At 46.1% G+C, this 14,867-nt stretch overlaps 1 protein-coding gene across 3 annotated transcripts in view; it reads left to right on the top strand.

The window, feature by feature from the left end:
* Window positions 1-14,867, top strand: part of Tmem241 (transmembrane protein 241) — a 126,965-nt gene that overhangs the window by 99,668 nt on the left and 12,430 nt on the right. The gene's annotated exons all lie outside the window — the stretch shown is intronic.

The raw sequence follows: 14,867 nt of genomic DNA, 5'->3' as shown, positions 1-14,867 counted from the left end.
AGTTTGCCAGTTTGGCTTAGCTAACTGGTCAGTGAGTCCCAGGGACCCCCCTTATCTCCACCTCCCCATCAATGAGATAACAAAAGTTAACCTGGGTGCAAGCTGGTCAAGGTGGCACACACCTTTCTTCTCATCACTTGGAAAGGCAGATTTCTGTGAATTTGAGGCCAGCCTAGTCTATATAGTAAGTTCCAAGCTATCCAGGGGTGCATAGTAAGATCCCCTCATCCCCAACAACAACCAAAACAAAAATCATACATGCTGACCGTCTAACTCAGGCTCTCCTCTTACTGGCTGAACTCTGCCCTATCCCAGCACACTTGTAAATGCAGGTAGATGAACCGAGTTACTCTGGAGTGCTGCAGGGCATTTACAAGTTGCATGCTGACTATCTCTAGAAAATGTGCATGTGTTCAGGGTCCAAAGACTAATACCTCTTGGGCGCACAGCCACAGACGGGCGTCACAACCAGAAGGGTACTGCCATGGCTTCTGGTTGTATACAGAGGAGGGACAGACCAGTCAACAGCTCAATTTCCTGTCTTGGGACCAAGATAGGGCCACAGTGCAGAATTTGATGTTTTCGCTCCCATGAGGCCATATGTCCTGCATCTCGGAGGGGGCAAGACACTATTTCTTCACTGGCATCGTTACATTAGACCCTATCATATTGTGGCATTTGGTGGGTGTGTTAAGCTAAAGGCTCTCAGCCTCTGGAGCACAGGCTTGAATGTCTGTAGTGGCAGTTTGAATGTAGGAGACACCCTGCACTGATTTGTGACAGCTGCATCTCAGGGACCACCTGTGGCTGTTTACACGCCTCTTTTCTTATGCTACTAAAAGGCCTGCCTCTGCCTCCCCACCACACATGGAAACCTCCCTTCTCACCTCTCCATACCTGGTGGCTCTTGCTGTCCTTCAGACATGACACAGACTCCTCTCTGTGAGAAGCCTGTTCTGTGACACTCCAGACTGCCTGTATCCTGACGTCTACCAGGTGATGCTGAGCCTGCTTCCTCACGTATGTCCACTGTCGTGAGCTTCTGTGGAGAGGGAGTCTGGCGTCTTTTATTGCCTCTCTAGGGCCTTGTATGATTTCTAGAAGAGCAGCTTAGCTTCACCTCAGTAAAAACTCAAAGCCCTCTGCATTTGCCATTTCCAATTCCATGAAAGAGTTCTTTATTTTTAAACTTACATTTTAAAATACTTTCCAGCAGAGGAAAGAAGGGTATCTTGGTCAGTCATAATGAAATGCCATAGACTGAGGACTAATGACTTCAACCACTGAAATTTATTCTCTCTCTCTCTCTCTCTCTCTCTCTCTCTCTCTGTGTGTGTGTGTGTGTGTGTGTGCGCGCGCGCGCACAGGCGCATGTGTCCATGTGAGAGTGGAGGTCAGAGGAGGGTTTTTAGTGGCATGCTTTAGGAGCCTCTCATCATTTGATAGAAGCTCCTCATTGGCTGGCTACCCAGTGAGCTCCAGTAGTCTACCTGCTTCTGCCTCCCGTTTCACCCTCACAGGGGTTAGAAGTATGCTTGAGTTCTGAGAATCAGGCTCATATCCTCATGCCTTCAAAACAAAGTCTTTAATGACTGACCTGTCTTCCCAGAAATTATTTCCTGACAATTCTTGCAGCTAGAGTTCCAAGATTTGGGTATCAGCAGGGCAGTGTCTGGCGGGACTTGAGGATGGCTGTTTCATACTGAATGTTCATGTGTCTTCACCTTCTGTGCTTATGGAGCCAGTGGGGAGAGAGCGACCTAGATGGAACCTGGGAGCACATGTTTTGGTAGTTATTTAGCTATTTTTGGTTTTGGTACCGGGGTGAGCCTAGAGCCTCATGCACATTTAGCATACACTGCCACTGAGCTACACTCTCAATCCTGCCTCCTTCATTTGAGTGTGCTGGTGCTGTCATGATGGCCCTGCCTCCAAAGGTCTCATTGGAGGTTTGGACGTTATAGAGGGCATCATTCAGACTATTGGATAGGGGCCCACAGGTGCCTATTTATAGTTTATAGAGACCTGGAGTTGAGTGGTGAGAAAGGGAAGGCCTCTGTCAGTCCCTCAGGTGGAAGTCTGCTGCTGACTGAGACCTGTTGGATGCTCAGCACGTTAAGGACTTCTTGTGTGATCACGTGGAACCATATGCTGTCATGTGGAGGCTCATTTCTCCCAAGTGGTGCTTCCTCAGGAATTGCTGGCTAAAGGAAGGAGATGGGTCAAAGCAGCAAAGGCCTCACTGAGCAGACACCATAGCTCCTGCTTTTGAACACTGACAGGAAGGATTGGTCTCTGGTACTGACACATATTTTTGGCATGTCTGTTATTCCTCTCTGCTATGGTGAAGTATAACAAGGAAGATGAATTGAAGGCATTGTATCAGAAGGAGATGAAACGATTGTCATGGCCTTGGGTACAGCATGATGGATTTTTATTTAGGACTCCTTTGAGCGTACGTTTACCTCATTTCTAAAAGCAGTCTGAAAGATTAGATCTACCCTCTGGATCAAAAGTTAAAAAATAAGGACACCTTGGCCACAGGCCCTTCATCTGCAGCAGCAGGGCCCTCTGGGACTTGAGAACTGCTAGAGCCTTTGATCCATGGGACAGAGAGCTAAAAATGTAACTGGCAGGAATCCATCATTCTGTGAGTAGCCGACGTCAAGTGTCACCATGAGAATGCACGTGGCCTGGCACATGCCAGGCTGCCGCTGAATGCAGTTTGCTGGAATATTGGGCTGGTTCCAAGTTCTCCTTTGTCCTTATACAATTGGATGCTTTACATTTACCAGAATGGCTAGATGAGAATATAGCTTAGAAGGAGAGAGCTTGCCTAAGGAGCACAAGGCTCTGGGTTCAACCCCCAGCACCACAGAAACAAACAAAAAAATGGAATAGACCAGGCTTTTTAAACTAACTTGGAAAAGAAGCAATATGTGATTGATTTGTAACCCCTTTTTGTAAAGAAAATTGTAATAATATACAGCCACCCTATTTTTGACTCATCATGGGATGGGCCACCATCCTATGGGTCATGAACACCCACAAGGTTCAAAAGAACATTAGTTCAGTAGACATGATATTAATATGGCCTTGAGAGAAGTGTTAGAATCCTCCCCAAGGAAGAGGTAACAAGATGTCTGTAATCTGTCCCAGTACGATTGCAAGTCTAGGAGAGAGGGAATGGTTAGGTAGATTTCAAGGTTTTAGGACTGGGATGTAACTCTGTGGTAACGTGCTTGCCTGTTATGAACAAGGTCCTGCGTTTGATACCAAGTGCTGGTGTGGGGATGAGAAAAAGGACAGAAAGAGGGTGAGGGAAGAGAGAGGAGGAAGAGGAGGACAAGGAGGAGGAGGAGGAGGAGGAGGAGGAGGAGGAGGAGACGATGGAAAGAGGAGAAGGAAGAAGACTTGCTCTTGTTTAAGGTTTTGGTGCCTGAGCTCTTCTATCCCCTGATTGCTTGTTGGATTACAGACCAAGAGAAGATACACAGGAATAGTAGGCAGGCAGGAAACAAGCAGAGTTGGAAGTAAAAGGCATTCAAGCCGGACTGTAAGACATTAGGCCTGTTTCCTGCAGGAGGCAAGGCATCTTTTCCATCTTCCTCCCCAACACCAACACATTGAGGAGAGAGTCAAGAGATTTTATTGTATAGATTCCAGAGAAGAAAGAGACCAAGTGTCCTGCCTTTAAGTCTCAGGATCCCACTAACAAGTATAACGAGCTCAATAAATGTGCAGTCAGAGGAACACTTCTTCCTCTGCCAGAAACTTGGAAGACAATGAAAGGATAGTCAGTGCTTCCTGCCCCAGAGGCTCGAGTAGGAGAGAGGGGACCAGGCTGCAGAGGAGTCGCCCTGACTCAAGCAGAGACTGTGCCCTGGAGAACTCTCTTGTGCTCCAGGCTGCTGGACATAAAACACTGGACTATGATTTAGAAAATAAGAAAATTAATTAACGTTGTGATGATGCATTAGTACTATGCTTGCTGATGAGAGAGATGCTTGGAAGAGTTCCCACAAGGCTTTCCCGCATTGCCTCAGCGCGGCAGCCAATAGCTGCAGGGAAATAGTGGTTGGCCAAGCCGGTGTTGAAAGCCAGTAGCCTTTAGATCATATCACTGACTCTCTTTTCCCTTTTATATAATGAAGGGGAACCTTCCATTTCAGACTAGAATTTTGTACCTTGCAACAGGCTAAGATTTCAACAGAAACAACCAGGAAGAAAAGAAGAGGTTGCGTGTGTCATATTTTTAAGCTTAAGCTATACAAGCTGTAAGAATTGGATGACATACATTTCCAGAGAGGGAAGAACTCTCCTCAGGTAGACTGAGAAGCACAAGCTAAGTTGTTGGGGTTTTGTTTTTGTTTGTTTTGTTTTGGTAGGGGCGGGTAAGGAGGAAAGGTTTGTGCTGTATCTAGATGTGCGCTAAATACTTGGTTTGGTCCAAGAGGCCATATTCTCAGGGAAGGAAAAACTAGTAGACAATGGTTCTATTGAAGCATTGGAAACTGGAGGAGCCAGGAAGGCAATTCCAGCTTTCTGATGAGATGCTTGCTAAATTCCAAGGCAGCATGCAGGCTGCGGCCCAGCCAAGAGAGGAAAAGAAAAAGCTCATAGTCTGGGGGACAGAATCCTTCATGGGGTGCCTATAGTAAATGCTCAATAAGTTTAGATGGTTGTCTGAGTTTGGATGGGGTGGGATGGGAGACTTCAGGTTCAGAGCCTCCAGCAGCCAGACCTTTCATGAATGAGGAGGTACAGACCCACCAAGCTCCCAAGTCTGGAGTGGCTAGGTCAAGCAGAGGGAACCAACTCACCAGAGCTGCATCCCTGAGTACCCCATGCTGCCACCCCTCACCCACATCCCCGAGGAGCTAGAACCCATCCCCTGTAGGAGGAAATTCTTCCTGGTAGAAGATGTTGCCTGGAGGTCCTGTAGTTATTTTACGAAGAACATTTATATACAAAGATGACGGAGATTGGTGTGGGGGTAGTGAATAGGTAAGTATGTGACAATAACAGGGACAGAGCCACAAGGGACCACATTCTGGAATTAGCAGTATTGTGCACAGCAGTAGACACTGGCCTAGCACATGAAGCTCTGGTTTCGACATCCAGTACCACAAAAAGGAGAAAAGAAAGAAAAGAGGGAGGAAAGAATAAAGGAATTGCTTCAAATTGAAGAAGTACCCTTAGGTTAAAGACTGACATTTTAATGGAAACCGTGTGCATGATGGACAGAGAAGTAACATTGCCCAATAAAAGTACAGGGGCAGGTGAGTCACTCTCCGTTCTTCTATCCCCACTTCAAAGAAGTGCTTACCAACCTTTCCAAGAGATATGCTGTGTGAGAAGTTCTAGAGTCTCATGTTCACTCAGTAGCCTAATCAGATTTCTTCTGAGTAATAGAAGGATTCATAACATAGAGCATGTTGACTAATTCCCTAATATCACGCTGGGTAGTCATTATAATTATCAAGTGAACTATTGTATAATTTAGAGAACTCATATTGTATGTTCAAAGGATGCATAAAGAATAGCTGTATAAAAAGGAAATCATGTGTGGATCATGTCAATTAAAATGTTGGATAAAACAGTGATTTAGAATTCCTTGTTACTTAAAACATGGCTATGAGACCAAAAGTACAAGCAAGAAGAAGAAAGGCAGCATACTTGGGACTCAGACAAGTCATATGCCGATGTGGGACCTGCACTTAGATACTTAGATACTAAGTGGAGCTGGAGAGAGGGCTCAGTACAGACCGCCCTTGCAGAGGACCCATGTCCAGTTCCCAGGGAGGGTGGCTCACAAATGCGTGCAGCTCCAGCTCCAAAGAATGTGATGCCCTTTGCTGTAGCGCTGAACTCATGTACTACCCTCCGCACACACAGACACATATACACACAGTTAAAAATTTTAAAATCTAGAATATGTAACTCTTATACCTCAATAATGAAAGGTAACTGCAGTCTTTAAAATGGGCCAGAGTCTAAACAGGCAGATCTCCGAGTGTCTTAGGGTTTCACTGTTATGAACAGACACCATAAAGGACAACATTTAATTGGGGCTGGCTTACAGGTTCCGAGGTTCAGTCCAGCATCATCAAGGCAGGAGCATGGCAACATCCAGGCAGGCATGGTGCAGGAGGAGCTGAGAGTTCTACATTTTCATCTGAAGGCTGCTAGCAGAATACAGACTTCCAGGCAGCTAGGATGAGGGTCGTATAGCCCACACCCACAGTGACACACCTACTCCAACAGGGCCACACCTTCTAATCGTGCCACTCCCTCAGCTAAGTATATACAAACCGTCACACCAAGGAAGGTGAATGAATAGCCCATAAGCCCATGAGAGAATGCTGGATACTAACAATGAAGAGAGGAACTCAGAACTTCCATACATCATAGGTGAGAATGTAAAGGGTGTGATAAGTGAGCCCACAGTGATGACAAGGGCAGAACTAATGAGATCCTGTTTTTCCAAATTCTGACTTACCCTTCTGTGTTATAAAGTGGTTCTCTGATGTTGATGATTGAATGGATACTTTTACTCAAACTACTAATATAGCAACACTCAAATTAGTAATATAGCAATAATCAGGGATCCAACCCTATCTTGTTACAAGGGTCATGAGGAGACTATCTGAGGTGCATCATACCTGCATCCTAAGAAGTTCTGATAGAATAGAACAGGGTGTACTGAGGTTTTATTTGCTTTTTTATTCCATTTTGATTCCCATAAGATTCTGCATATATGGCAAAGGTTGAAAACTGCCAAGACACATTGACATTGTTAGGGTTAAGCAAAGCCACTGTGGGGAGTCAGTTCAAGAAGAGGGAGCTTGACCTAGGACTCGGGAGACACTGTGTTGTGTCCACGGTGTTTGCCCATTGTGGGTTCCAGGAGGGATCTCCTGAGATGGCGTCTGTGCTCCAGAGAGCCTGATTATCTGGGACATTTTATATCCTGCATATACCGGCTACTGTCTTCTCTTCCTTACCTCAACCTGAAGTTCACAGCGCATTTCCCTAATTCTGTTCTACTTCTTCTCTCATAAAGGCCAGGGATTTGTACAGGTTCTCTGTGTAGCAACCGTCTTTCCGTAATGCAGACTTAACCCTTGTTGTTCCTCAGCGGTGTTCTCTGCACCATTCGGCTTATAAGACTGGCAGAATGAACAGTCCATACATTTTAATGAGCGATATCAAATACTATTTATAGTCATGTCTGAAGGTTAGCAGGAGTTGTTTCTTATTAAGAATTGCACTGGTTGTGGTTATAAATCACAGGGTGAATAGTAAGGGCTATTTAAATATTTAAAGAATGTCAAATGAATGTCTTTGTCTTAGCATGGTTTTTCATCTGGGGAACACAGAACAACTCCTTGGGTCTTAGGAGGGGACAAAAAGCCTCCTCTTCAGTTTCTTTGGTTTGATTTTGTTTTGGTTGTGGTTTTTTTGAGACAGGATTTCTTTGTGTAGCTCTGGATGTCCAGAAATTCACTCTGTAAATTAGGTTTGACTCAAACTCAGATCTGCCTACTTCTGCGTCCTGAGTACTAGGATTTAAGGTGTGCACCACCACCATCTGGCAAGTTATTAATGTCATATTAGATTTCATTTGAACTTAAAAATAAGGCTAGGTTTGGGGTATCTCTGTGTAAGTTAGCAGTGTAGATTTCAGGACTGCCTGTCATAGTCCTCTAAGTTCTGTAGCCCTGGAGAGGTGCAAGACCTACTTGGTCCAGCTGCTGTGTGAACACTCATCTGGTCCCTGGAGGTGTGGCAGGGCAGCTGGAGGAGGTGGGTCTTCTACGTGCTGCTGGAGCTGCAGGTGCAAGGCAGAGCTCCCACACTAAGAATACACGCTGTCCCTGAGCATCAGCTCCAGGACCCCGCTGTTCCATAGGTGTGGGCTGGAGTCTGAGCTGCTGTAGTTCTGCAAGCTCCCGGGTGATACAGGAGCATCCTGCCTGGAACTACACTCTGCGGCTGGGGAAGTGGCTCAGAAGTTAAAGCACTTGCTACACAGTAAGAGGACAAGAGTTCAATCCCCACCTATGGTGGCTGGACATGGTAGCTCACCTACCATTCTAGCCTCAGAAGGCAGAGACGGAGATCCCAAGAACAAACTATCTAGCAACTAACTGGCTATCCTGGTGAGTTCTGCTTGATTGAGAGACTGCCTCAAAGAGAAGGTAAAAGAGTGGTTGAGGAAAATTTTTTTTTTAAAGATTTATTTATTATTATATGTAAGTACACTGTAGCTGTCTTCAGACATTCCAGAAGAGGGCGTCAGATCTCATTACAGATGGTTGTGAGCCACCATGTGGTTGCTGGGAATTGAACTCAGGACCTCTGGAAGAGCAGTCGGTGCTCTTAACCTCTGAGCCATCTCTCCAGCCCAAGGAAAATTTATTATATCAGTCTCTTACCTACATACACACACACACACACACACACACACACACACACACACAGAGAGAGAGAGAGAGAGAGAGAGAGAGAGAGAGAGAGAGAGAGAAATAGAGAGAGGGGGGAGGGAGAGGGATATACCTTACACACGTGCTCACATGCATGCAGGTATGCATAATCATATACACATGAAAAGAATAAATACCTTTTGTCCTGTCCTGTCTGTCTGTCTGTCTGTCTGTCTGTCAGAACTCTCTCTGCCTTCCTTTAAGAGATGTCCCTTCCTGTCTTCCAACCATGACATTCAACAGTAGGATTCTGCATCCTTAGTTCCCCTGCTTCCAAAGCCACAGTCAGTTAGTCCAGGATTCCATTAGAACTACTAGAACCTGTCCTGCCTTGTTAGACTTGGCACAAGGGGATCTCAATCCTTTTTTGTGGAGGCCTTCCTATACAAGGGTAGAGAGGTAAGAAGCCATGGTGGGCAGATGGTATCTTAGTAAGCCTCGGTTACAGTTATTCCCTCATATGTGAAAGATTTTAAGTGACCAGTGCTGTGCCCTCACAGACTCTGTCCAGCTCTGATGGCTAGTGCAGTTACACAAAACTCATCCCATGAAGATCTCTGGGCACACACAGCTGGGTAGCACACAACCTGCTTAGAGAGACCAAACCAAATGTTTGAGTGCAATTTGGCATGCACCGTGTCAGGGGACCATGGAAAACCAGAGAAGAAATGCCTGATACAGTCAGATATATGTGTGGGGCTAGGTTCAGGAAAGGCTTTCTAGGAATGGACTTTTAAGAGGTGAGCAGGAATCATGTGGGCAGGCTTCTGCAATGCCTCCTGCAGGGATGACTCACTGAGGAGAGAAAGTGATGTGAGGCTCAGAGATTGTNTGAAAAGACTACAGTCACAGAAGAGAGAGGCCTGGGGCAGAAGCAGTCAAAAACTACAGCCACAGTGAGGGGTTGGGGGAGCTTGGGACAGAAGCAGGCAATGTGCATATTACTCTTTTCTTAAAGAGTCATGAGAGCTGGGCATAGTTGCTCACACCTTTAACATCAGAGCTCACGAGGCAGAAGCAGGCAGATCTCTGTGAGTTCAAGGCCAGCTTGGTCTAGGTAGTGAGTTCTAGGAAGGGCAGAGCTATAGAGTGAGACCCTGTCTCAAAAACAGCAACAGAAAGAGTCATGTACATTTAAGTTCTTGGATGGGGTGGGGATGGGGACTCTGATCTTCACACTGGCACAGTGAGTGCTTTGTCCACTAAGCCAGCTTCCAACAGGGTCATGGGGGAACCTGGTGAGATAACTCAGTGGGTACCTTAATTTCATTTCATGTTGCTGTGATAAAATACTCTGACAAAGGCAACTTAAAGGAAGGAGGATTCATTTCAGCTGATGATTCCATGTTACAGTCCTGTGAGGTAGCACAGATGTCTTGTGGTAGATACACTGCATCCACAGGAAGGAGGATTCATCTCGGCTGATGACTGTATGTTATAGTCCTGTGAGGTAGNACAGATGCCTTGAGATAGATACACAACATCTACAGTCAAGAACCAAGAAGGATGAGTGCATGCTTGTGCTCAGCTTGCTTTGTCACTCTTAGTCCACAATTCCTTGCTCAGGGAATGACACTCCCCATGGTGGGCAGGTCTTTCTACTTTAATAAACATAGTTTCACTCAGACACGCCCACAGACTAACCTGATCTGGGCATTGTATCAAATGACAGTCAAAACTAGCCATCATAACTTGGTTATGTAAAGATGCTTGCTGCTAATCAGCCTGATAACCTGAACCCAGTTCCCCAAACCCTCACATTGGAAGGAGAGAGCCAGCTCCTGAGGTTTGTCTTCTGATTTCCACATGTGCACCGTGGCATGTCCTTCATCCTGAAAACAAATATCTTTTTAAAAAAAATAGGTCTTGCTGTGTATCTCGGGTTGACCTCAACCTGTTTACTTACCATCACCTCCCATGTGATGAGGCATGTGCCACCATACCCATCACTTTGTAAATATTACAGGCTACAGCATTCCGCTATAGCAGGGGAAAACAAAACACACACACACACAGTCAAGAAATCCCCGGTACAACCAAGCATCAGAATCAATGCCTTCCCACAAATTGCTGCTCAGATAACACTAGGAGTAGTCCTGGCCTACAGAACAGAGAGTGTGTGCTTGTTCTGTCCTTGTGGCATGACTGCTCTGTGATCAGTTGGCATTGAGGAGTCAGGAACTAAATGGATTCTCTGTCTGACTCTCCGATAAACTTAAGATTTGCCTTAGCCTTTCTTTTCCTTTCACGTGTATATGCATATGCACATTTTCAAATGTGTGTGTGAATACCTGCTTCCTGTATGCCTGAGCATGTAGAGGTTCAAGGTTGATACTGGGAGTCATCCTCTGTTCCTTTCCCACCTCATTCCTGGAGGCAAAGCCTCTCAGTCAGTCTTGAGGCTGGTCTCCCCAGCCAGCGTTATCAGGCAGGATGATATGCCCACCTGGCAGTGACATGGCTTTCTTTTACTGCTGAGCCGTGTTTCCAGAATCCTACGGTTGAGTGGTACCCTAGTTACTGCTCTATTGCTGTGAAGAGACACCAAGACCAAGGCAACTCCTATAAAGGAAAATATTTAACTGGGGCTTGCTTACAATTTCAGGAGGTGAGCCTGTTATCATCATGATGGGGAGCATGGCAATGCCCACGGCACTGGAGCAGTAGCTGAGCGTTACATTCTGATGCACAGGCTAAGAAAGATACTCTGAGCTTGGCATGGGATTTTGAAACCCTGAAGCCCACCCCCAGTGACACACTTCCTCTAGCACTTCCTAATCCTTCTAATCCTTTCAAATAATGCTACTCCCTGATGACCAAGCATTTAACAATATGTCTTTCTGAGCCATTTTTCAAACCACCACAAATTAACAGTCTAATAACATTAAGTGGATTTATACCATTGTGTAACCCTCACTACTATGTCCCTCAACAGATTTTTGTAAACTGAAACTGCACTCATTCATCAGTAGCTCTCCTTTCTGGGCTCCTCCAGGCCATGGCAGCTCCTTTCTGCCTCCAAGAGTTTTGTGACTAGTACCTTACATATGTGGAATCTGATTTCACTTGACCTAACATTCATGCTGAATTAAATTTCAGAATTTCCTCTTTTTAAAGGCTGAGTGGTGCCTCCGCTGTGAGTCAGTCTCTCTGCCTACTCCTCTCTCGGTAGACATTGTGGTAGCTTCTAACTCTGTCGTGAATGATGCCACTGTGAACGTGGCTATGTGAAAAATAGGATGTTTGTGTGTGTACATATGTGAATGTGGGTGTGCGTGTATATTGTATGCTTGTGTCATGGGTGTATAGGTCTGAGGACAACCTTGGGTGTCATTTATCAAGTGCCTTTCTACCCTTTGAGATATAATCTCTTTTGGTCTGGAACTTATCAAGTAGGCTGGGCAGACTGGCCCATGAGCTCCAAAGACCTGCCTCTCTCTGCCTTCTATCTTAAGACCCCACTGTGTTTACAAACATATGCCAACTTGCCATCTGTTTATGTGGATTCTAGAAACTTCATTGAGATCCCTACGCTTGTGTGGCAAGAGGTTTACTAATTTAGTGATCTCCCCAGCCCTTCCAGTGGCTTTTTAAGGCCACCCATGGCTTATGAGGCCCTTTCTTGAGTTCCTGACCATAAAAGAAGGTTGAGCTAGGAGACAAAGCTTTGGTTTTCCTCTCAGTGCCACAGACCAATAGTCCTGGGACACATCACAGCCTCTGAATCACAGCCCTCATGTTAGCCAGAGGAGGGCTCTACTGCTTAAGCCTTGCCCCTGCATGACTATACATGATGCATTTTATATTCTGGCCGGGAACACTCAGCCTCTGGCTTTTACTTCCACATAGGTGGGTTTATAAGTGGAGTGGCCCTTTGGTACAGGATCACCATTGGCCCTGAGGAGTAGTCCCAGTAGTCCTGAAGGGCTGTGGTATACAGAAAGCTATCATTGAGCACACATGAATTTGACCTTCAGACATGGAGAGGTCAGCATTTGGGAGCCATTTACTGAGTGAGCAGGCCAGACTGCCTGGCTGCCCAGCATCCACCTTACTGAGAGTTTGCCACTGCTATAGTAATGGAAGTGAAAAAAGTATAAAAGCTAAAAACCGTGACAATTCTTACAAAGGAGATAGAAAAACAGCCTGTTTCACTCTGCAGTGGCCCTGCCAGGCAAGTACACCATGGCATTTTTGACAGAAACAAGCCACCCTGATTTATAACATGTCAGCTAGTGTCACAGCCATCAGCAGTCTCGCTTGTTAGAAGAGAAATCTTTGGAAGAACGTGCAAACATGCTCAGGAGGAAGGTGGGAGGTTGCACAAACATTTCCAGGAAGGAGCAGAGGCAGAGGCAGAGGCACCCGCACGGCTGTCAGACCAAAGGGATTTTCAAGTAAGGACTGGTTTGAAAACTTTAAGACATGTTTTTCTTGGCAAAAGACACTGTTCACAGGCACAATGAGGCCAGCTGCCTGACTCCTAGCAGACAGGATTCCTCCCAAGTTCTAGAACCTTCTGGAGGTACAGACATGCAGGCCTGGGTGAGATTATTCCCGACAAGGGACACCTTCCTTTTCTCAGGCAGGATTAAATCTCACGGAAAAAGGCAGTTAGAGACTAGGCAGAGAAGTGGACAGAGGAGGCCCACTCGAAGATCTGATGGAGGACAAAGGAGGCCCAGAAAGATGGCTCAGAACGTAAAGCCACTTGTTGCCACACCTGAGTTCAGACCCCAGAGCCCACATGGTAGAAGGAGAGAACCAGATTCTATATAGGCACACTGTCACACACACACACACACACACACACACACACACTCATTCAATAAAGAAATATAAACATTTTTAAAGAAAAATGAGATGCAGCCAGTGACAGAGAAAGAGAAAAGGTATAAGGTGTAAATCACAGTGGAGTGCTACAGTGCATTAGGCAGACATTACAGCTAACAGCCATGGGGGCTGCACACTTCCCTCCTGCCAGTTCCAAGAAGCACGTCACTGTTGGTACTATGCCAGGAAACAACAAATGTTTTGAAAGAAAAGAGGGACTATTGGGGTAGCTAGCTTTGTTCAAGATTTGTAAAGAAAACAAGTGAACAGGGGAAAATGGCAATTAAAGTGAGAGTAGAAGGAATGGAGAGAAGCAGACACACAGGATAAAGTAACAATTCTCTAATGCGGAAACCTTGGTGCAGTACGTTTGGAGAACGTGCAAATGAAATACTCATGGTAGGTAGGAATGAAGTCACAACGGGACAATGGTCCATACAGGCAACTGCATTCAGGAACTCCAGGCCTGGGGCCTTTGGTTAGGGTTAGCCTTTACCATCTAAAGCTTATCCTCTATCTGGAAAAGAGACCGTGAGAAACATGTTTGTGTGGGGAGCATTCCTCATTTCCAAAGCCAGACTCTGCACTGCAGTTTCAAGTCTGGTTCCTGCCCTGATCTCGAAGGCCTAAAGAAGTCTAAGGATGGTGGCGCATACCTGCACACTTGAAGATTAAGTGGTGGTGGTGGGAGGATCTCAAGTTCAAAGCTAGCCTGCGCTTTGCTTCAGGAACTTGTTTCAGACAGACTAAAGAGGAAGATGGGGAGGAAGAAGGGGAGGGAGACGGCCATCATCCCTATCGCCTGGCCTGGCCTGAAGTGTCTCTGCAGACAACACAGAGGTCTTTTGTATAGATTTTTGCTGAAAATCAATAGTGAGGTAAATGAAAAGTGCTGCTACACAAGAGTGAGGACCAGACGCTCAGGCCCCCAATACAGCCAGATGTGGCAGTGGGCATCCGTAACCGCAGCTCTTCTGCAGCAAGATGGGAGGAGGCAGGAGAATCCTGAAAGCTGGTGGAGCAGACTAAGCCTGGAGAGTGAGTGCATCAGTGAACAAGAGGCCCTGTCTCAAACAAGGCAGAGATGGGGCAGACTCATGAAGTTCTCCTCTGACCTCCACGTTTGTGCTATGGCACAAGAGCAAGCACACAGAAAACGGGACAGGAAGGAGGGAGACAAAGAAGAAAGGGGGATGGGATTGGAGAGAAGAGAAGGAAAGATAATGCATGAGGAGGGACTTAGCAAACCCAATCCTGGCCATCTTTTTGCTGCATATTCTAAGCTGGGACACCTGAAAGGCCTCTGGGACAACACAGGGTGTCCCTTTGAAGGGGGGTAGCCAAGAGTTCTGAGCTCCCAGCTTGAACAGCTTTCAGCAGCAGCCAGCACCCTACTCTCATAGCAAGAAAGCAAGTTCCTTTCTCAGAGAGCCCGTGTTGGCCTGCAGAATTGAGAATTCTAGACACAAGAACCATTGTGGCTTAGCAGGGACATCTAGGGTGGGCAGAGGTGGGTCATTGGTACACACTCATTTCACAACAACT

This window comes from Mus pahari, chromosome 15 (assembly GCF_900095145.1).
Source record: "Mus pahari chromosome 15, PAHARI_EIJ_v1.1, whole genome shotgun sequence".
NCBI lineage: Eukaryota > Metazoa > Chordata > Mammalia > Rodentia > Muridae > Mus > Mus pahari.
Note: the sequence above shows the minus strand (reverse complement) of the source record. Positions and strands in the feature narration are given on the sequence as shown.